At 48.2% G+C, this 22,121-nt stretch overlaps 1 long non-coding RNA gene across 1 annotated transcript; it reads left to right on the top strand.

Annotated features, from left to right (window-relative positions):
- The first annotated feature begins 2,420 nt into the window (after positions 1-2,420).
- On the top strand, positions 2,421-20,590 carry LOC143942302 (uncharacterized). The gene is made up of 2 exons (XR_013264752.1): positions 2,421-2,554; positions 20,291-20,590. It is a non-coding gene; the product is annotated as an uncharacterized LOC143942302 (long non-coding RNA).
- The last annotated feature ends 1,531 nt before the right edge of the window (positions 20,591-22,121 follow it).

Below are 22,121 nucleotides of genomic sequence, written 5' to 3'. Positions count from 1 at the left end.
TCAGCCCCACATAGCCTGTCTTATGCAATGCTCTGCAGGGATCTTTGATCACTGATATCAGCCCCACATAGCCTGTCTTGTGCAATACTCTGCAGGGATCTCTAATCATAGCCTGTCTTGTGCAATACTCTACAGGGATCTCTGATATCAGCCCCGCATAGCCTGTCATGTGCAATACTCTGCAGAGATCTCTGATATCAGCCCCACATAGCCTGTCTTGTGCAATACTCTGCAGAGATCTCTGGTCACCGATATCAGCCCCACATAACCTGTCTTGTGAAATACTCTGCAGAGATCTCTGATCACTGATATCAGCCCCACATAGCCTGTCTTGTGCAATACTCTGCAGGGATCTCCGATATCAGCCCCACATAGCCTGTCATGTGCAATACTCTGCAGGGATCTCTGATCGTTGATATCAGACTCACATACCCTGACTTGTGCAAAACTCTGCAGGGATCTCTGATATCAGCCCCACATAGCCTGACTTGTGCAATACTCTGCAGGGGTCTCTGATATCAGCCCTGCATAGCCTGACTTGTGCAATACTCTGCAGGGATCTCCGATATCAGCCCCACATAGCCTGTCATGTGCAATACTCTGCAGGGATCTCTGATCGTTGATATCAGACTCACATACCCTGACTTGTGCAAAACTCTGCAGGGATCTCTGATATCAGCCCCACATAGCCTGACATGTGCAATACTCTGCAGCGATCTCTGATATCAACCCCACATAGCCTGTCCTGTGCAATACTCTGCAGGGATCTCTGATATCAGCCCCACATAGCCTGTCATGTGCAATACTCTGCAGGGATCTCTGATCGTTGATATCAGACTCACATACCCTGACTTGTGCAAAACTCTGCAGGGATCTCTGATATCAGCCCCACATAGCCTGACATGTGCAACACTCTGCAAAGATCTCTGATATCAGCCCCACATAGCCTGTCCTGTGCAATACTCTGCAGAGATCTCTGATATCTGCCCCACATAGCCTGTCATGTGCAATACTCTGCAGGGATCTCTGATATCAGCCCCACAAAGCCTGACATGTGCAATACTCTGCAGGGATCTCTGATATCAGCCCCACATAGTCTGTCTTATGCAATACTCTGCAGGGATCTCTGATGTCAGCCCCACATAGCCTGTCTTGTGCAATACTCTGCACAGATCTGAGATTAGCCCCACATAGCCTGACTTGTGCAATACTCTGCAGAGATTTCTGATATCATCCCCACAAAGACTGTCATGTGAAATACTCTGCAGGGACTTCTGATCACCGATATCAGCACCACATAGCCTGACATGTGCAATACTCTGCAGAGATCTCTGATATCAGCCCCACATAGCCTGTCCTGTGCAATACTCTGCAGAGATCTCTGATATCTGCCCCACATAGCCTGTCATGTGCAATACTCTGCAGGGATCTCTGATATCAGCCCCACAAAGCCTGTCGTGTGCAATACTCTGCAGGGATCTCTGATGTCAGCCCCACATAGCCTGTCTTGTGCAATACTCTGCACAGATCTGAGATCAGCCCCACATAGCCTGACTTGTGCAATACTCTGCAGAGATTTCTGATATCATCCCCACAAAGACTGTCATGTGAAATACTCTGCAGGGACTTCTGATCACCGATATCAGCACCACATAGCCTGTCATGTGCAATACTCTGCAGGGATCTCTGATATCAGCCCCACATAGCCTGTCGTGTGCAATACTCTGCAAAGTTTATTGATCAAGGATACCAGCCTCTTAAGAAAGTTATCTGTGTAATACTCTGCAGAGTTCCCCATTACCAGCCCCCCCCCCTCCCCAATCAGTCCTGTGCAATACTCTGCAGGTTCTCCAATCAGTGGTACCAACACCTATAACCCAGTCCTGTAAAATCTCCAGGTTTCTCTGATCACTATGCAATACTCTGCAGGGATCCCTCATACCAGCTCCCTAGGATCAATCATGTGCGATGCTCTGCAGAGTTCTCTGATCACTCATAGCGGCCCATATGGGACGTTTTCAGTGCAATACTCTGCAGATTTCACGGATAGAAACCCCTACAGAGTTCCCTGATCAGTGACGGCAGTCCTGTGCGATGCTCTGCAGGTGATCACCCGGACAGGACAATGTTCTTGGCCCCCCACATCTGTATTGGATGTCCCCCCTGAGCACCGGCAAAGATTACATGGACAGAAATTACTTACTATATCTCCGATGGAGGAGCGGAGGGCGTAGTGTCAGAGGATGCCGCTATAGGGCGCTGTCCTGATCTGTCACCGGAGCTCTCTGAAGACACACCTCCTTTCTGGTTGCCAAGGAAGATAATGGCGCCCGCTCAGCCTTCGGTTGCCTGATAATGCGGCTGCGTCACAGCCCTCCGCCAATCAGAGGCAGCGCGAGCCATTGGTTGAGAGAGAGAGAGAGAGAGAGAGAGAGAGAGAGAGAGAGAGAGAGAGAGAGAGAGAGAGAGAGAGAGAGAGAGAGAGAGCGCGCGCGGGACATAGGGGGGACCTTTCGCATAGATGTGTTTATGGCCACAACTTATTTACATGAAGGTATGAGACTGTCTGACTCCGAGCACTCCCCTCCCTCAGCTCCTCCCCCTCTGCCGGCCTCTGCTCTCATTTCCTGTCATGTGCAGAGCTGGGAGGTCGGATAATGTGTGCGGAGATCTGTTCAATCCGCTCTCCAGGAGCCCATAGCAGACAGTCCAGATGTATGTGATAGTCTACAGGTTGCCCCCCCTCCACAGTGTCCCCCTGTGTCCTCCCCCCCCCCCCAGTGTCCTCCACTTAAATTGTCCTACAGTATTCTCCACTCTCCCCCCCCCCCATGGTGTCCCCCCACGTCCTGCTCTCCGCTCACCCACCCAATTGCCCCCCTGTATCCTCCAACCACCCAAATTGTCCCACAGTGTCCTCCACCCCCCCCTCCCCCTCAGTGGCCCCCTGTGTCCTGCTGTATTCTCTATCCCCCCCACAATGTCCCCCTCTATCTTCCACCCACCGAGTCCTCCTGTGTCCTCACACACAGTGTCCACCACCCCCCCCCCCCCATGTTGCCCCCCTGTATCCTCCACCCACCCAAATTGTCCCACAGTATCTTCCACCCCCCACAGTGACCCCCCTGTGTCCTGCTGTATTCTCTATCCCCCCCACGGTGTCCCATTTTGTCTATCCTCCACCCACCCCACAGTGTCCCCCTGTGTCCTCCACACCCCCCCCCCCCATAGTGCCCTCCACCCACCCAAATTGTCCTACAGTATCCTCCACCCCCCTACGGTGTCCCCCCACGTCCTGCTCTCCACTCACCCATGGTGTCCCCCTGCGTCCTCCAACCCCCACGGTGTCCTCCTGTATCCTTCACTCACCCACCCAATTGCCCCCCTGTATCCTCCACCCACCCAAATTGTCCCACAGTATCTTACACCCCCCACAGTGACCCCCCTGTGTCCTGCTGTATTCTCTATCCCCCCCACGGTGTCCCATTTTGTCGTCCTCTCCACCCACTCGCCAACTGTGTCCCCCTCTATCCTCCACCCACCCCACAGTGTCCTCCACACCCCCCCCCCCCCCCCCACAGTGCCCTCCACCCACCCAAATTGTCCTACAGTATCCTCCACCCCCCTACGGTGTCCCCCCACGTCCTGCTCTCCACTCACCCATGGTGTCCCCCTGCGTCCTCCAACCCCCACGGTGTCCTCCTGTATCCTTCACTCACCCACCCAATTGCCCCCCTGTATCCTCCACCCACCTAAATTGTCCCACAGTGTCGTCCTCCACGTCCCCCTGTGTCTTCCTGTGTCCTTACACACAGTGTCCACCCCCCCCCAATGGTGTGCCCCTGTATCCTCCACCCACCCAAATTGTCCCACAGTGTCCTCCACCCCCCACAGTCACCCCCTGTGTCCTGCTGTATCCTCCACTTGCTCGCCCACGGTGTCCCCCTGTGTCGTCCTTCGCTCGCCCACGGTGTCCCCCTGTGTCGTCCCCCGCTCGCTCGCCCATGGTGTCATCCTTTCCACTCGCCCGCCCACGGTGCCCCCCCTTTGTCGTCCTCTCCACTCGCCCGTCCACGGTGCCCCCCCCCCTTTGTCGCCCGCCCACGGTGCCCCCCCTCTTTGTTGTCCTCTCCACCCGCCCGCCCACGGTGCCCCTCCCCCTATCTCGTCCTCTCCACTCGCCCGCCCACGGTGTCCCCCTCCGTCGTCCACCCCCCACCAACCAAATTGTCCTCCTGTCCCCCCCACAGTGACCCCCCGTGTCCTGCTGTATCCTCTCCACCCACAGTGTGCCCCCGTATCCCGGTGTCCTCCACCCACGGTGTCCCCTTGTGCCTTCTCCCCCACGGCTGCCCTGAGAGACGCTGTGTCTAGAGGATCCCAGTGCTCTGCTGTGTGCCCTGTGTTTTGGTTTGTGCCCTGCTATTTTCCCTACTGCTTACCCCGTGGCATGTAATGTGCCCCATGCCCTGCTGTATACCACCTGATGTGACCTACTGTGTGCCCTCTGTCATCTTCATACCCCACCCCAGGCATCTTCATCCCCCTGTACTTCACTGCCAGGTTCCTACCACCCCGCCTGCTATCATCATCCCCATACCCCACCTCTGATATCCTACCACCCTGACCCCTGTCATCAACATCCCCATCCTCCCCCCTGTTCCCCACCACTAGCATCCAACCACCCTACCCCATCATCATCCTCTCCATTCCCCCTATACCCCACTGCCAGCTTCCTACCACCCCACCCATTGTCATCAGCAATCACATCATCCCTCTCTACCCCACCTCTGGCATCCTACCATTATAGGGGAGATATCATCTCCTCTCACCCCCATGCTGTCATCCTGTCATCCAGCCAAGTGCACCCCAACAGTTGCATCACACACCACAATACTGCCCTGCCACCCAGTGAGAGGTAATGATTTGCAGTAATCTCTAGCAACCAATCGTTGAGTGGTAATATTGTACAGTAACCTATAGCAACCAATCAGTGAGTGTGAACCAGATCTTTGTTTACATTATTAAAGTTTTTTTGTATAAGTCTATGTGTGTGTTTGATTTTTTGGATGTTGGGGTGGAGAGCGACATTGCTAGGAGTGGGGGAGCCAGGAAAATGTTTGTCCAGTCAGTATTAAAGACGGCTCTGGGTATCCCCAGGTGTGCAGGGTGAGGAGGTTGGCACACACTGGGGTAAAGCCATGGAGGCTCCAGCTGAACCCCCCTCCCCCACACTGAGAACATCTCATCAACTGTAGCCAATGTCGAGCTCTAATGCCGTCCTACCCTTCTCCCAAAGCCGGCATTGTTGTGCATGGCAGGAGTTGTCATGTCCGCACAGCCTCTGACCATCCCTTGTATCATGTCCGCACAGCCTCTGACCATCCCTTGTATCATGTCCGCACAGCCTCTGACCATCCCTTGTATCATGTCCGCACAGCCTCTGACCATCCCTTGTATCATGTCCGCACAGCCTCTGACCATCCCTTGTATCATGTCCGCACAGTCTCTGACCATCCCTTGTATCATGTCCGCACAGCCTCTGACCATCCCTTGTATCATGTCCGCACAGCCTCTGACCATCCCTTGTATCATGTCCGCACAGCCTCTGACCATCCCTTGTATCATGTCCGCACAGCCTCTGACCATCCCTTGTATCATGTCCGCACAGCCTCTGACCATCCCTTGTATCATGTCCGCACAGCCTCTGACCATCCCTTGTATCATGTCCGCACAGCCTCTGACCATCTCTTGTATCATGTCCGCACAGCCTCTGACCATCTCTTGTATCATGTCCGCACAGCCTCTGACCATCCCTTGTATCATGTCCGCACAGCCTCTGACCATCCCTTGTATCATGTCCGCACAGCCTCTGACCATCTCTGACAAGAGTCGTCCCCCCCACACACACACACATTAGAGTTCTCGTTTTAAATGCAAGTTGGAAGTATTCAGACCCTGATGTAAAGGGAATGTTGTGCAATCTGATATAAGGTGATCTCTGGTCACAAATTGTGTGTTTTTTTTTTTTTTTAAACAGCGTGGGGGTCCCCCTAATATTGGGGTCTGATATTAACCCCTTGCCGCCGAGCGTACGCAGATATGTGTACTCGGCTTCCGGGGGTTATACCGGGATGATGCCCGCACCTGCAGGCATCATCCCGCTACCGATTTTGGGAGCCGCTCTTACTGGTGCTCCCGCTCAATCAGGAGCACCGATGCACAATCCGCCACTTCCAGCGGCTGGGGAGGGACTGGAATGACGCCGTAAGCGGCTTTATTCCAGTCTCATTGTAAACACGGAAGTGACGTCATAACGTCACTTCCCGTTTACTCTGCTGCCAATTGCGCCGGATTTAAAATTATATACAGTATTCATAGTCGCCGAAAAATACTGAATACTTTGAAGTGTAAAGGAGGGGTGGGGGGTCTTTTAGACCCCTGATCCCTCCATAATGAGTACCTGTCACCACCTATTACTGTCACAAGGGATGTTTACATTACTTGTGACAGCAATAAAAGTGATCAAAAATATATTTAAAAAAAAAACAATTTATTAATTTTAAAATAAGAAAAACATTTTTTTTTAAAGGGGCCCCTCATCTCCGCGAGCTCGTGCAGCAAAGAAACCGTCGTCCCCGCATATGTAAACGGTGTTCAAATCACACATGTGCGGTATCGCCGTGATCGTGAGAGCGAGAGCAATAATTCTAGCACTAGACCTCCTCTGTAACTCTAACCTGGTAACTGGATTTATTTTTTTAAAGCATCGCCTATTGAGATTTTTAGGTACCGTAGTTTGTCGTCATTCCACGAGTGCGTGTGATTATAAAGTGTGACATGTTTGGTATTTATTTACTCGGCATAACATCATCTTTCACATTATGAAAAAAAATTGGGCTAATTTTACTGTTTCGTTTTTTTAAAACTCATGAAAAAGTGTAAATTTTTCCCAAAAAGTTGCATTTAAAACACCGCTGCGCAAATAACATGTGACATAAATATTGCAACAATCGCCGTTTTATTCTCTAGAGTCTCTGCTAAAAAATATATATATATATATATATATATATATATATATAGTTTGGGGGTTCCAAGTAATTTTCTAGCAAAAAATATGGATGAACTTGTAAACACCAAATGTCAAAAATAGGCTTAGTCATGAAAGGGTTAATTTTAAGGGGAACTTCATGGCAAAAGGTAAAAAGACATAACCCCCCCCCCCCCAAACTACATCAGACCCTGCATACAGCCCGGCAGGTCAGGAAAGTGGGGGAAATGACTAGGGGCCCCTGAAGCATACGAGGCCACATGCCTTCAATGTGGGGGCAATTCTATGGAGCACCCCCCCCAAAGCACCTTGTCCACATGTTGATTGGGACAAGGACCTCTTCCCCAAAACCCTGGGCAGTGGTTGTGGGGGTCTTCGGGCAGGGGGCTTATCTGAGTCTGGGCTGGGTCACCCGCTGACATCATCGCATTACTCCACCGCGTAGTTATTTGGCGGTGGAGCAGGCAGTTGGCGGGGAGCCTTCAATGACACTGAAGGTTTTTTATTTATTTTTTTTGGATTGGACGGGCATCCTGATTAATGATGGATACACATCTGGGGGACATTGTTTTTGATTTTTTTTTTTTTTTTTTTTAATAAAGTAATTGTCAAAAACTCATGTTGTGTCTTTATTCACTTTTTGGGTTAATAGTTAGGCCTTATTCATTCATATGGAGGGCCCATGACTCGGGGGACCCCTTGTTAAAGGAGGCTTCCATAGACCGATAACCACCTGCCCGCAGACCGCTCCAACCACTGCCCTGGTTGTGGGCAAAAGGCCCTTGTCCCCATGGGAACAAGGTGCTTTGGGGTGGGGGGGGGGGGTAGAGCCATGTTGAGGGCATGTGGCCTGGTATGGTTCAGGAGGGGGCGATGCTCGCTTGTCTCCCCCCCCCCCTTTCTTTGCCTGCCAGGCTACATGCTCTGATAAGGGTCTGGTATGGATTTTTTTTTCATTCTGGCGTGGGGTTCCACTTAATCTCCATACCAGACCCTGCTGATGACAGCCGATGACTCATCAGTTGATAAGGACGTGGCGGCCGGCTTGTCAGCCCGCTCCTTAGTAGCCAGCTATTCTTTAAATCAGGGCTCGACAAATCCCAGGCGCCAGGTCGCCGTTGCGACTAGAAATTGTGCCCTGGCGCCTGGGTTTTTGTCACTGACAGGAGCCTCTGTTGCTCTGTGTCTGGTAGTCGGGATGGAGCAGGAAGAGAGCGGCTCAGCAGCCTCTGACATCCTCCTCCCTTCTCCACACACTGTTGGCAGAGCAGCGCCGCAGTGTGTGGAACTGTGTGTAGAGAGGAGCTGTCACAATGGAGGCTGAATGTCGGGGTGGGCGGGACCCAGCTTTCCAACACCAGCCAATGGGATGGGATCTGGGCGGACCAATATGTGTATGTGGCCCCTCCCCTTTCTTAAAGTGGAGGGCCACCCTGAAAAACAAAGGAAGGTAAGTCGGCTTATTAACCAGTTGCCGACCGCCGCACGACCGGTGCCAGCGGCGGTCGGAATCCGTTCAGGAGCGATCCGGGATGAGGGGGCTGCCATTCATTCATGGCCACCCCCTCGCGATCGCTCCTGACGAATGGAAGTGCAGCATGACATCACTTCCTCTCCTGTAATGTAAACACAGGCAGAGGAAGTGATGTAATCTCTCCTCCGTGTCGGTATTTTTCGTTCCGGCACCGAGGAGAGAGGATCGGTGAGTTGCACCAACACTACACTACACACTAGAACATGCCAGGCACACTCTCACCCCCCCCCCCCCGATCACCCCCCCAATCACCCCTGCACCCCCAGTCACAGTGACACCAATTGCATTTTTTTTTTATTGCATTGGTGTCATTTGTGACTGTAATAACTGTTAGGGCAGTTAGGGTTAGCCCCCTTTAGTTCTAGGGTACCCCCCTAACCCCCCCAATAAAGGTTTAACCCCGTGATCACCCCCCGTTGCCAGTGTCACTAAGGCTGGGTTCACATTGCAGCGGTTTATGAGAACGGATGTGATTCGCACCGCACTGCAGTGCAAATCACATCCGATCTCTGTGCGATGCGAGTTCAGCCATACAGATAGTATGGCTGAATTTGCATCGCACCCGCCGCAAACTCGCACGGGACCCTTTTTTTGGTCCGCAGCAGAATCGGATCGCATGGGTGTTCACACCATGCGATCCGATTCCTGTCCGAGTTTGCAGATTGCACTGCGATATGCGAACTGATCTGGGGGTGTCATTAACATTTCATTGACACTCCCAGCAGTTCGCATAGGGCAGTGTGATGCGGGAACCCGCCACGGATTCGTGGCGTTCCCGCATCGCTCCAGTGTGAACCCAGCCTAATAAGCGATCGTTTTTCTGATCGCTGTATTAGTGTCACAGGTGACGCTAGTTAGGCAGGTAGGTATTTAGGTTCGCCGCAGCTTTTTATAGCGCCAGGGACCCCCATATACTACCGCATAAAGCCCCCTGATTGCCCCCCAGTTAACCCTTTCACCAGTGATCACCATATAACTCTTACAGGTGACACTGGTTGGTTAGTTATTTTTTTATAGTTTCAGGGCACCCGCCATTTATTACCTAATAAAGGTTTAACCCCCTGATCACCCGGCGGGTGATATAAGTTTGAGGGTCAGATAGGGTCTGCGTCACCCCAGGCAGCGTCAGGTTAGTGCCAGTACCGCTAACACCCACGCGCAAAGCATACACCTCCCTTAGTAATATAGTATCTGATCAGATCTATATTAGCGTCGCCAGCAGTTTAGGTTTCCCAAAACGCATTGTTAGCGGGATCAGCCCAGATACCTGCTAGCACCTGCGTTTAGCCCCTCCGCCAAGCCCAGCCCAGCCCACCCAAGTGCAGTATCGATCGATCACTGTCACTTACAAAACACAACACACATAACTGCAGCGTTCGCAGAGTCAGGCCTGATCCCTGCGATCGCTAACAGTTTTTTTTGTAGCGTTTTGATACAGTTGCTGACAGCCTAGGTGCTTTTTTACCTGTGAGTCTCACTAGTGTACCCCTAAATTTAGGGGTGTCTACTTTCCAAAATGGGGTCATTGGGGGGGGGGGGTTTGTGCCATCTTGGCATTTTATGGCCTTCAAAACTGCGATAGGTAGTGAGGAGTGAATTAAAAAACGTACACCCTTAGAAATCCTGAAGGCGGTGCTTGGTTGTCGGGGCCCCGTACGCGGCTAGGCTCCCAAAAAGTCCCACATATGTGGTATCCCCGTACTCAGGAGAAGCAGCAGAATTTATTTTGGGGTGTCATTTCACATATGCCCATAGCATGTGTGAGCAATATATCATTTAGTGACAACTTTGTGAAAAAAAAAAAAAGTTTGTAATATTCCCGCAACTTGTGGCAAAATATAAAATATTCCATGGACTCAACATGCCTCTCAGCAAATAGCTTGGGGTGTCTACTTTCTAAAATGGGGTCATGTGTCTGTGTTTTTTGCCATCTTGGCATTTTATGGCCTTCAAAACTGTGATAGGTAGTGAGGAGTGAAATTACAAATGTATGCCCTTAGAAATCCTGAAGGCGGTGCTTGGTTTTCGGGGCCCCGTACGCGGCTAGGCTTCCAAAAAGTCGACCACATGTGGTATCCCCGTACTCAGGAGAAGCAGCAGAGTGTATTTTGGGGTACAATTCCACATATAACCATGGCATGTGTGAGCAATATATCATTTAGTGACAACTTTGTGTCATTATTCAATCGCTTGAGGCAAAAAAATTAAATATTCAATGGGCTCAACATGCCTCTTATCAATTTCCTTAGGGTGTCTACTTTCCAAAATGGGGTCATTTGGGGGGGTTTTGTACTGCCCTGCCATTTTAGCACCTCAAGAAATGAGATAGGCAGTCATAAACTAAAAGCTGTGTAAATTCCAGAAAACGTACCTTAGTTTGTAGATGTGACAACTTTTGCGCAAACCAATAAATATAGTTATTTACTTTTTTTTTTACCAAAGACATGTGGCTGAATACATTTTGGCCTAAATGTATGACTAAAATTGAGTTTATTGGATTTTTCTAATAACAAAAAGTAGAAAATATCATTTTTTTTCAAAATTTGCGGTCTTTTTACGTTTATATCGCAAAAAATAAAAATCGCAGAGTCAGACAAATACCTTTAAAAGAAAGCTCTATTTGTGGGAAAAAAAGGACGCAAATTTTGTTTGGGTACAACATTGCATGACCGCGCAATTACCAGTTAAAGCAGCGCAGTGCCAAATTGTAAAAAGACCTCTGGTCATTGACCAGCAAAATGGTCCGGTCTGAAAGTGGTTAAGTCAGCAGATGCAGTGTTTGCAGCTGCTGACTTTAATTTTTTTTTTAACCGGCCCTCCTCTTTAAGCAGCCCAATCATTGGCTGGATAGCTGCCGGATCCCGCCCACCTCTGACATCACGCTGAATTTGTGAGCTCCTCTCTCTCTATACAGTTTCACACAGTGCAATACTGCAGGGAGCATTCAGTTTCACAGTTACATGATCGGCTGTGAAACCTGCCAGTGCCACCTGCCAGTGCAATCCAGTGCCACTTGCCAATCTGTGTCACCCACCAGTGCAATCCAGTGCCACCTGCCAATGCCATCTGCCAGTTAGTGCCACTTGCCAGTGCCAATCAGTGCTACCTGCCAGTGCCAATCAGTGCCACCTGCCAAAGCCAGTTAGTGCCATCTGCCAGTGCCACCTGCCAATGCCAGTTAGTGCCAGTGCCATCCAGTGCCACCTGCCAATGCCAGTTAGTGCTGCCTGCCAATGCTGCCCATCAGTGCCACCTGCCAGTTCCCATTAATGGCACCTCAGTGCTGCCTATTGGTGCCCATCAGTGCCACTTGTCAGTGCCCATCAGTTCCAACCTCAATGCTGCCCCATCTGTGCCCATTAGTGCAGCCTATCAAAGCACATCATTGAAGGAGAAAAAAAACTTATTTGCAAAATCTTATAACAAAACAAAAGTTGATTTTTTTCTCATTTTTAAATATTGTCTTTTTCTCTTGGCATCAGGCATGAGCAATTCTTATTGTCCGATGCCCCAGACATGCAGCGCTGGGCAGAGGATTTAAATAACTGGCTCCTAACTTTTTCAGCTGGCTCCTAGATTCTAAGCAAATTTGTCAAGCCCTGGTCTAAATAGTATTTAGATCAATCGATCAATTTTTTTGATCGATTCAAATTCTAATCGTTCCAAAAATGTGAAATTTGTTAGAAAACAGATTTATACAACGGATGTAAAAACGAAGGTCTGCGTCCGCTTTTCATCAGATTTTCTACCAAAGACAAAAACGTGACGAACGAATGGAGAAAATGGATTGGCCGTGTGAAAGGACCCTTAGGCTGCTTTGCCACCAGAATTAAGGAACAACCTATAATGAAGAGCAAAGCCTTCACCCCGGTCCTCTGAGGGTACAGGATAACCCGACTCATTTCTATAGAAAGTGCCTCACAGTAGCCATATTGTCAGTGTGTTGAGCTTTTAGGTAAAGCTAAAAATTCTGCAGAGAGAAACTTTTTTTTTTTTCTAATATTATATAGTTACATAGAAGGTTGAGGTTGAAAAAAGACACACGTCTATCCAGTGCAACTTGTGTGTGAGATTATATGTCAGTATTACATTGTATATCTCTGTATGTTTTGGTCTTTAATTTAAAAAAACTATAAGATGAATATCTTATTGATGGTCCCTGCTGATAACACCGCTTGTGGAGGAGAATTCCACATCCTCACCGCTCTGACAGTAAAGAACCCTCTACACAGTTTAAGGTTAAACTGCTTCTCTTCTAATTTTAGTGAAAGTCTTTTTACATTTCTTTTCACTGAGAAGTTTTATCCCTATTGTGGGGTCACCAGTACGGTATTTGTACATTAATATCATATCCCCTCTCAAGCGTCTTCTCCAGAGAGAATAAGTTCAGTGCTCGCAGTCTTTCCCCATAGATGAGAGCCTCCAGTCCCTTAATTAGCTTTGCTGCCCTTCTTTGTACTCGCTCCATTTCCAGTACATCCTTCCTGAGGACTGGTGCCCAGAACTGGACAGTATACTCCAGGTGCGGCCGGACCAGAGTCTTGTAGAGCGGGAGAATTATCATTTTATCTCTGGAGTTGATCCCCTTTTTAATGCCAATATTCTGTTGGCTTTGCTTGCAGCAGCCTGGCATTGCATGCCATTGCTCAGCCTATCATCTACTAGGACCCCCAGGTCCTTTTCCATCCTAGATTCCCCCAGAGCTTCTCCCCCTAGCGAGAAAATTGCATTCATATTTTTGGCACCCAAATGCATCATTTTACATAATTCAACATTAACCGGTTCTCGACCGGCGCACGGCGATGTACGTTGGCAGAATGGCATGGCTGGGCAAATGTGTGTACCTGTACGTCCCTTTAAATTTGTCGCCATGCCATCTTGTGCGCGCCGCCGGCTGGGACCTCCGTGAGTCGGGTCGCGGGTCCCGCAGACTCAATCACCGCGGGGATAACCGCAGTCGTCTCACGGGGAGGAAGAACGAGGAGATGCTAATGTAAACAAGCATCTCCCTGTTCTGCCTTGTGACAGTGTCACTAATCATAGCTCCCTGTCATCGGGAGCAGAGATCAGTGATGTGTCACACGTAGCCACGCCCCTCCCCCCACAGTTAGAAACATGCCCCAGGACAAATTTAAACCTTACCCTGCCCCCTAGTGGTTAACCCCTTCACTGCCTGTATCATTTAAATGACAATGGTCCCAAAAATGTCCGATGTGTCTGCCATAATGTCGCAGTCACAATAAAAAACGCTGATCGCCGCCATTACTAGTAAAAAAAAAAATTATTAAGAAAAATGGCATAAAACTATCCCCCATTTTGTAAATGCTATAACTTTTGCGCAAACCAATCAATAAACGTTTATCGATTCTTTTTTTACCAAAAATATGTAGAAGAATACGTATCGGCCTAAACTGAGGGAAAAAATTGCTTTTTTTATATATTTTTGGGGGATATTTATTATAGCAAAATGTAAAAAAATGTTTTTTTTTCAAAATTGTCGCTCTTTTTTTGTTTATAGCTCACAAAATAAAAACCGCAGAGGTGATCAAATACGACCAACAGAAAGCTCTATTTGTGGGGAAAAAAAGGACGTCAATTTTGTTTGGGAGCAATGCCGCACGACCGCGCAATTGTCAGTTAAAGCGACACAGTGCCGAATCGCAAAAAGTGCTTTGGTCAGGAAGGGGGTAAATCTTCCGGGGCGGAAGCAGTTAAAGTGGTTGTAAACTCTTACAGACCACTTTAACCTACAGGTAAGCCTAGATAACGGCTTACCTGTAGGTGTAAGAAATATCTCCTTAACCTACACGGTTAAGGAGATATTTCCCCAAAAACGGGCACTGAGGTCTATGGCGCAGGCGCACTGAGCGTGCCGTTAGTGGCGGCTCCCACGCCCATGCGCCGGAGTGACGCCATCGCTGCTCCGGCCAGTCACAGTGCCGGAGCAGCGATACCCGGAAGTCACGCCGGGTTTCATGGCGGTGATGGAGAACGTGGACGAGGGTTGCTTTGGGGGCTTCGATCTCAGGTAAGTAATTCATAATGAGATAGTATGCTATGCATACTAGCTCATTATGCCTTTGTCCTGCAGGGTGTTTTTATTTTTAGAGAGGGTTTACTTCCTCATTAAACCTCATTTGCCATGTAGTCGCCCACCCCATTCATTTGTTTAGGTCGTCTTACAAGCTTTCCACATCCTACGTAGATGTTATTCCTCTGCTGAACTTTGTATTGTCTGCGAATACTGAGATTGGGCCGTATATCCCATCCTCCAGATCGTTTATCAATGAATAAACGTTTGTTTATTTTCATTTTTGTTTTGTTTTGGCATGCCCTCCATGCCATTCCCAGCTCCCCATGTCTTTTGTATGACATTGGCTTTCTGCTCCTACAAGTGGGCAGAATTGTAATAATAGGATTTGCCATCTATAAGGCCCATACACATAATAATGGCGCGTACACATGGCTGGACTTTCCGGCAGACCAGGTCCGACGGTCTTCCCGATGGACTTTCAGAGGAGTTCCGGCGGACTTCCGAACGAGCGGACGTGGCCACACACAAATGGACTAAGTCCGTTCAAAAGTCCGTTCATTTTGAATGTGATGACGTAAGACGGGACTAGAAAAGGAAGTTCAGTAGCCAATAGCTTCCCTTGCGTCGTATTTGGTCCATCGGCCAGCACACAGGCGAACGGTTTTCCGATAGGAATTGAGTCCATCGGACAGATTTGAAACGTTCTATTTCGAGGTCCGTCAGATTTTTAAATGAAAAACGATCAGATTAGCCCACACACGATCGGATTGTCCGACAAACTGATTCCGTGGGACCTGGTCTGCTGGAAAGTCCGGTCGTGTGTACGCGGCATTAGAAGATCGGAAGAAAAATGTTGGAGGGCGAACAATCGGCCGATTATCTGATCGTTAACATAGTGCTTATGACAGCCGATTCCGACTTTTCAGACAACAAAACCTGAAGGTGCGCTAGACAATGTTTATCGGAAGTGAACATAACGTCTGATATTCGTTTAATCCGTACTGCTTTCCTCCGAAAAAAGACGTAAGAGCAAGACTGCGCATGCTCGGAAGAGAAAGAATACATTACAGAACAATTCAGCACATTACATCTCCCGAGGTTGTATTCTGTTGTGTGGAAGTTTAGGACCCTCTTCATTTTCCATATGAGATTAGCATAAAAAACAGAAACGATTATTTGTCGGATAATCTCATGGTGTGTACCAGGCTATAGACTTCTATTGGCCGACTCTGAGGACGATTCCCACAACTGTCTGCAGACTAAACCCCGGCAGATTTGCTGATCCCAAACCCCTGTGTAATGGATGGAAAACCTATTTGGTGCTAACGAAGGATGAAAAGAAACAGTAAAGTGAATGGGAAAGTTGAATGTGTTGTTCCTGGAGGGACTTGTGTAGTTTCAGGAATACAACTTGAATCGGGAGTTCCGCAGCTACAAATACAGTTCAGTGACAAAGTCAGCAGCTACAAATACTGCAGCTGCTGACTTTTAAAATAAGGACACTTACCCGCCCAGCGTGCCCGTAATGTCGGCACCCGAAGCCGATCTCTCGATCGTCTCTCGGGTGCTGCCGCCGCCATCTTGGGTATGGGAATCAGGAAGTGGAGCCTTGCGGCTTCACTTCCCGGTTCCCTACTGCGCATGCGCGAGTCGCGCTGCGCAATAAGGATGGTCCCCGCTGTCTCTGGGATCCGTGTGTTTCCCAGCGGACAGCGGGGGACCCGCAGGAAGTGGCGTAAATATCCGCAGATTCTGCGGATATCTATACCAGAACTGGGTGCAAATACCTGTACTGTACAGGTATCTGCACCTCCCTCCCCCCTGAAAGGTGCCAATTGTGGCGCCGGAGGGGGGGAGGGTTCCAATGAGCGGAAGCTCCACTTTAGGGTGGAGCCCTGCTTTGAGTTCAGCTCTGAAAGCACAAAGAGTCATCAGGATCATTAGAAATATCCTTGATGGCTCATTACCAGCATGTCACTATCACAAGGTCATGCCCAAGGGTATGCCAGATTTCGCAATATCTACTGCATATTCACTGAATTCCAATGCAATACTGACTCATCTTGGCATCACATGAAGGTACGTATTAACCACTTCAACCCCGGAAGATTTTACCCCCTTCCTGACCAGAGCACTTTTTGCGATTCGGCATTGCATCCCTTTAAATGACAATTGCACGGTGAGTGCGACGTTACACCAAAACAAAATTGACGTCCTTTTTTTTCCCCATAAATAGAGCTTTCTTTTGGTGGTATTTGATCACACACAGGATAAACTTTAATGGCATCCCAGTCTTAGTTTGTAGGGCTCAATATGGAGTTTGCTCACCCTTTGCAGCTATAACAGCTTCAACTGTTCTGGGAAGGCTGTCCACAAGGTCTAGGAATGTGTCTATGGGAATGTTTGACCATTCTTCCAGAAGCGCATTTGTGAGGTCAGGCACTGATGTGAAAGAGAACGCCTGGCTCGCAGTCTCCGCTCTAATTCATACCAAAGGTATTCTATTGGGTTGAGGCCAGGCCAGTCAAGTTACTCCACCCCAAACATGCTAATTCCAGGCTTTATGGATTGTGCTTTGTGCACTGATCCGAATCATTTGGTGGCCCCTTTTCACAGGAACTAAGGTGTCAGCATACCAAGACATTTCTGACAATTTCATTCTACCAACTTTGTGGGAACAGTTTGGGAATGGCCCTTTACATGGATGAGCGAGTGTGCAGGCCAGTCAAGTTTCCCCATCCCAAAGAGTCCTGACCTCAACCCGATAGAATACTTTTGGTATGAATTAGAGCGGAGACTGCGAGCCAGGCCTTCTCATTCCCATCAGTGTCTGACCTCACAAATGTGCTTCTGGAAGAATGGTCAAACATTCCCATAGACACATTCCTAGACCTTGTGGACAGCCTTCCCAGAACAGTTGAAGCTGTTATAGCTGCAAAGGGTGAGCCAACTCAATATTGAGCCCTACAAACTAAGACTGGGATGCCATTAAAGTTCATGTGCGTGTAAAGACCCAATACTTTTGGTAATATAGTGTAGATTAGCAAACAGCTAGCACGCTACAAGACTTTGCCTACATTCACATGGCCAGTAGATTCTTGCTGGTGGTTCTAAATGCTGCCTGCACACACTGTGTACCACCAGCAGTGACTGTCAACAATGGCTGTCAGATTAGTATTCTGTACCAATCAATGGTCAGCATTGCTGCTGTTCAGATGTAACCGCTTATACAGGTAATAGAGCCTACACTTCTGTAGCATCCTATCCAGAGCTAAATCAGTCAATTTGTATGCGGCTTTAGCACATGATGTTGCTGTATCTAGAGGACCCATGGGTGTGCTCAGATCCATTCAGCAGGGGATCCATGAAAAGATCCTCTGCTGATTCAGAGCAGAACGGAATGGATGTCCCTTTTGTGACATCTATGCCATTCAGTTTTTTCTTCCTGTAATTTGACTGCAGACGTTTGTGGACCTGTGTTCGATCTATGGACTCCCGATTGTAAATGGACTTGTGTCTTTCTACATGAGGCTGCCTCCAATCCATCAACTGCAGTGCCAATGCAGAGAGAGGAAGTCATGAGGAACATGGTTTCCTAAGTCACTGGGGGGGAGTGATCCTATTGAATGATGGCTGCCCATGTGACTCTGGCTGCCATTTTGGGTGTGGCAGAGCCTTTTTGGACCCTTTTTTCTCGGTTTGGAGCACATTCGCATGTGGGTAGTGTTTGGGACAGGTTACCCATCTGTCATGAACAGTATTAGCAGCAGGGAAAAGGTTCCAGATGAGAAGGGAAAGCTTAGGGCTCACAATCTCTTTGGACATCTTCCAGTTTGGGCACAAGATGGCCAGGCCGCATTCTGCCCCTCCAAGCAGACATTGTAGCAGAGCAGGTACCAGCCGAACTGACACACTATTTGCATCAGTGAGTGTTCTCGGTTGGGCCTTCTCCCACCGGGTTTGTTGTGAATTATTCTGCCTTTACTACAACACAAGTTCTACTAATTGCACCTGGACTGCACCAATGCACCTCACACACAAGCTGGGTGGACTTGGAGGTAGGTTGATTTAAAAGGACACATGTCTGTTTAGATCTGCCTCCTGCCCATAGAACTACATGGACCTTCCAATCAGATCCACCTGAAAAACTGCCCGACAGGCCTATTGGGAAAGCCTGCTTGAAAGAACCCGAATGTTCCAGTTTTATGTTCTGGTAACTCCTACAAGGGTGAACTTTCTTTGCTGAGTTTGCTCTGCGGAGAAATTAAAAGGGGGCAAGAAGCATCGGATGTCTGCCTCCTTGTGAGCTCTATTCTTGAAGCTAGTACTCACAACACCCTTCAACTGTCTGGAAAAGCAACACCTTTCAGCACATATTATTTAAGCAAAGGAGACGCCTCTGTCACGTGCCAAGTCACCCATACCGTAAAGAATTAAAGTGCTTGTAAACCCTTACATGTACCCAGTGAAGTAACTGACCTCAGGTGATAGAGAGAGGAAACAAATCCTCCTACATAAGTTGTACCTGTTTATCCGCAGTCTGTTTTTCCCTACAGCCATTCAAAGTGCTGAATTTATACAGCTTCTCTGAACTTCCAGAAAGTAGGGGTCAGTGAGCTGCAGTTGCACTCTGCAGAGCTTGGAGCTGTTTGTTTTGGTGGTTCATCTACGACCAAGCAGAGAAATTGCCCTTTGTCAAGACAAATACACACTATAGAGGGTTATGCTTTGTTCATATTTCATGTCTGAGGTTTACAACCACTTTCATTACCAATATTTGTTGGTTAAACCCATAAGTGCTTTCCTTTACCAATAACATTTCAAAATAACAAATGTGATAAGAGGTTAGATGCCATAAATCACTCTGATGGATTATTATTTTTTTAATAGAGATTTATACATCAGACCAAAAAGAGATACAACTGAGGAGGAAAGTGGGCCAGAGGGATTTTGTTCACATGAGGAACAATTGAGATCTGTGAATGACTATTCAGGCCCCTTTCACACTTTTGTGACTTGTCCTGCGACTTGGGACTGCAAAGTCACATGAAAAGTCGTAGTCCATGATTTCAAATGAATACTATTCATATCTGCGTGACTTCAAAGTAGTCCCTGTACTGCTTTGGTCCATAGACCTCAACTTTACACAGACATTCCCTGAAATCGCGTGACTTTCAAGTCGTGGTAGTGTGAAAGGGGCCTAACCAAAGACAGAAGACTTCACTAGCTCTAGGGCCATTTGTAAGGCAGGACAAAAGGGGCAGCCGCCCTGGGCCCTGCCATTGTTGTGGGGCCCAAAGCAGCTGCCTCATACTTGACAACTACCCTAGTTTAAATTCCCTCGACCATTGAGGTTTTAGTCCTGTGCTATGTCCCAATATCTCAATGTGAAGTGATGCTACTAATGCTGCCCAGCTCTGCCCTATTGTTGTGTAAAGATGACTCACCTGTAGACCCTGTGTTTACATGTAAATTACCGGCATTCATATGTAAATAGGGGTGGCCGGCGGCATTGATATGTATATCATGCCCCCCTGAGGTCATATCCACAGTAATCTCTAGCAACCAATCAACAAGCAGAAATCATGTTGTCAGGGCTGGCTTAGCCCTTCCTCCTCTGGGCTGGCCGCTCAGCTGTCGGCTAATTGCCAGCTCTCTTCTCTTTCCACAGTTACCAGCTGTTCCTGATGATGCTCGTCTGACCTGCCTATTTAAAGACTTCCTGCCCAGGAACCATCTCCTGCTGTTTGTTTCAAGACTGGCTTGCTGACATCCCTCCTGGCTTCTTATCCTGCTTGTGGTTGCTCTCCTTGGATCTCTGACTTCCGGCCTGGCTGATTACCCGATCTGGTTAATGAACTTTGGACTGGCTGACTACCCGATCTGGCTACAGGACTCTGGCTATGCTTGACTACGCTTTTTTCTATTTACCTTTATATTTTTATTAATAAACAAGTGTGATTTGATTGTACTTCTGTCTCAGTCTGTTTCATGGTTTCTGACACATGTGCTGTAACCTTTAGCAACTAATCAATGAGCCGTAATGTGTGATGTAACCTCTAGCAACCAGTCAGTGTGTGGTAATGATGCACTGTAACCTCTGGCAACCAATCGCAATAGCTGCCTGATCTGATTCAGTAAACGGATTTTGGGTCTAGCTGTTAATTATTGTATGTTTCAGAGCAGGTGGAGGGTGGAATTGCATGGGGGGTGGGGGGCCCCCAAGAAAAGTTTTGCCCAGGGTCCAATCAATATTAAAGATGGCCCTGACTAGCTCACCGGCATATGAGAATATTTTTGTAAACTTATTAATGCTATGAAAATTGTAGGCAATTGAAGTGTATGTGTAGGAAAAACATATTTTAGTTTGGGGTGAAGCAGGCATCCCCTTCCAATTGGTATTGTTGGTGTGCTTCTGCTGGGGAGATTTGTCTCCAGAAAAGGAGGTGAGGGGAAAATTTTCAGACTGAGGCAACAGCTGCAGTGATGACCGTCTAAGGCAGTGGTGTCACTAGGGGGTGATGTCACTTGGTGTTTTTACATAGCGAGGCACTATTTACCATTTTTCAAAACTTTAATGAAACCTCAAAGTGAAATTCCATTATTTGTATGTGCGGCCACTCAGCTGAGCTCAGCAACCGCACATAAAGACACAGGATCACACAGAGACCTGTGGAGTGGAGTGGAAATCTGCTCGGGTGCACGGGGGACAGCTGCAACCATCCATTCAATTCTTTTCTATTCCTTTATTTTATAGTTTGTTTTATTCTATTCTTTTAACCACTTCAAGACCAGGCCTATTTCTGACATTTGTTGTTTACAAGTTAAAATCAGTATTTCTTGCTAAAAAATTACTTAGAACCCCCAAACATTTTATATATATATATTTTAGCAAAAACCCTAGAGAATAAAATGGCAGTCGTTACAGCGTGACATAAAATATTGCATTTGCGCAGTGGTTTTTCAAATGCATTTTTTTAAAAGAATGCACTTTAACTGCTTCCCGACTGGCTCACAGCGATGTACGTCGGCAGAATGGCACAGACAGGCACATGGGTGTACAGGTACGTCCCTTTAAATGTGCTGCCGTGCCATCACGTGCGTGCGCCAGTTGGGAACTTCCGTGAGTCCAATCGCGGGTCCCGCGGACTCGATCACCGCGGGGATACCTGCGATTGTGTCACAGGGAGGAAGAACGGAGAGATGCTAAAGTAAACAAGCATCTCTCCGTTCTGCCTAGCAACAGTGACACTGATCTCTGTCCCTTTGATTGGAGCAGAGATCAGTGATGTGTAAAACACAGCCACGCCACCACAGTTAGCAACACGCCCCTAGGACACACTTAACCCCTACACTGCCACCTCCTGGTTAACCCCTTCACTGCCAGTGTCATTTACACAGGAATCAGTGCATTTGTATAGCACTGATTGCTGTATAAATGACAATGGTCCAAAAAATGTGTCAAAAATGTCCGATGTGTCCGCCATAATGTCGCCGTCACA

Source organism: Lithobates pipiens, unplaced genomic scaffold (assembly GCF_037356315.1).
Source record: "Lithobates pipiens isolate NorthernLeopardFrog02 unplaced genomic scaffold, aLitPip1_a1.2 Scaffold_30, whole genome shotgun sequence".
Classification (NCBI taxonomy): domain Eukaryota; kingdom Metazoa; phylum Chordata; class Amphibia; order Anura; family Ranidae; genus Lithobates; species Lithobates pipiens.
Note: the sequence above shows the minus strand (reverse complement) of the source record. Positions and strands in the feature narration are given on the sequence as shown.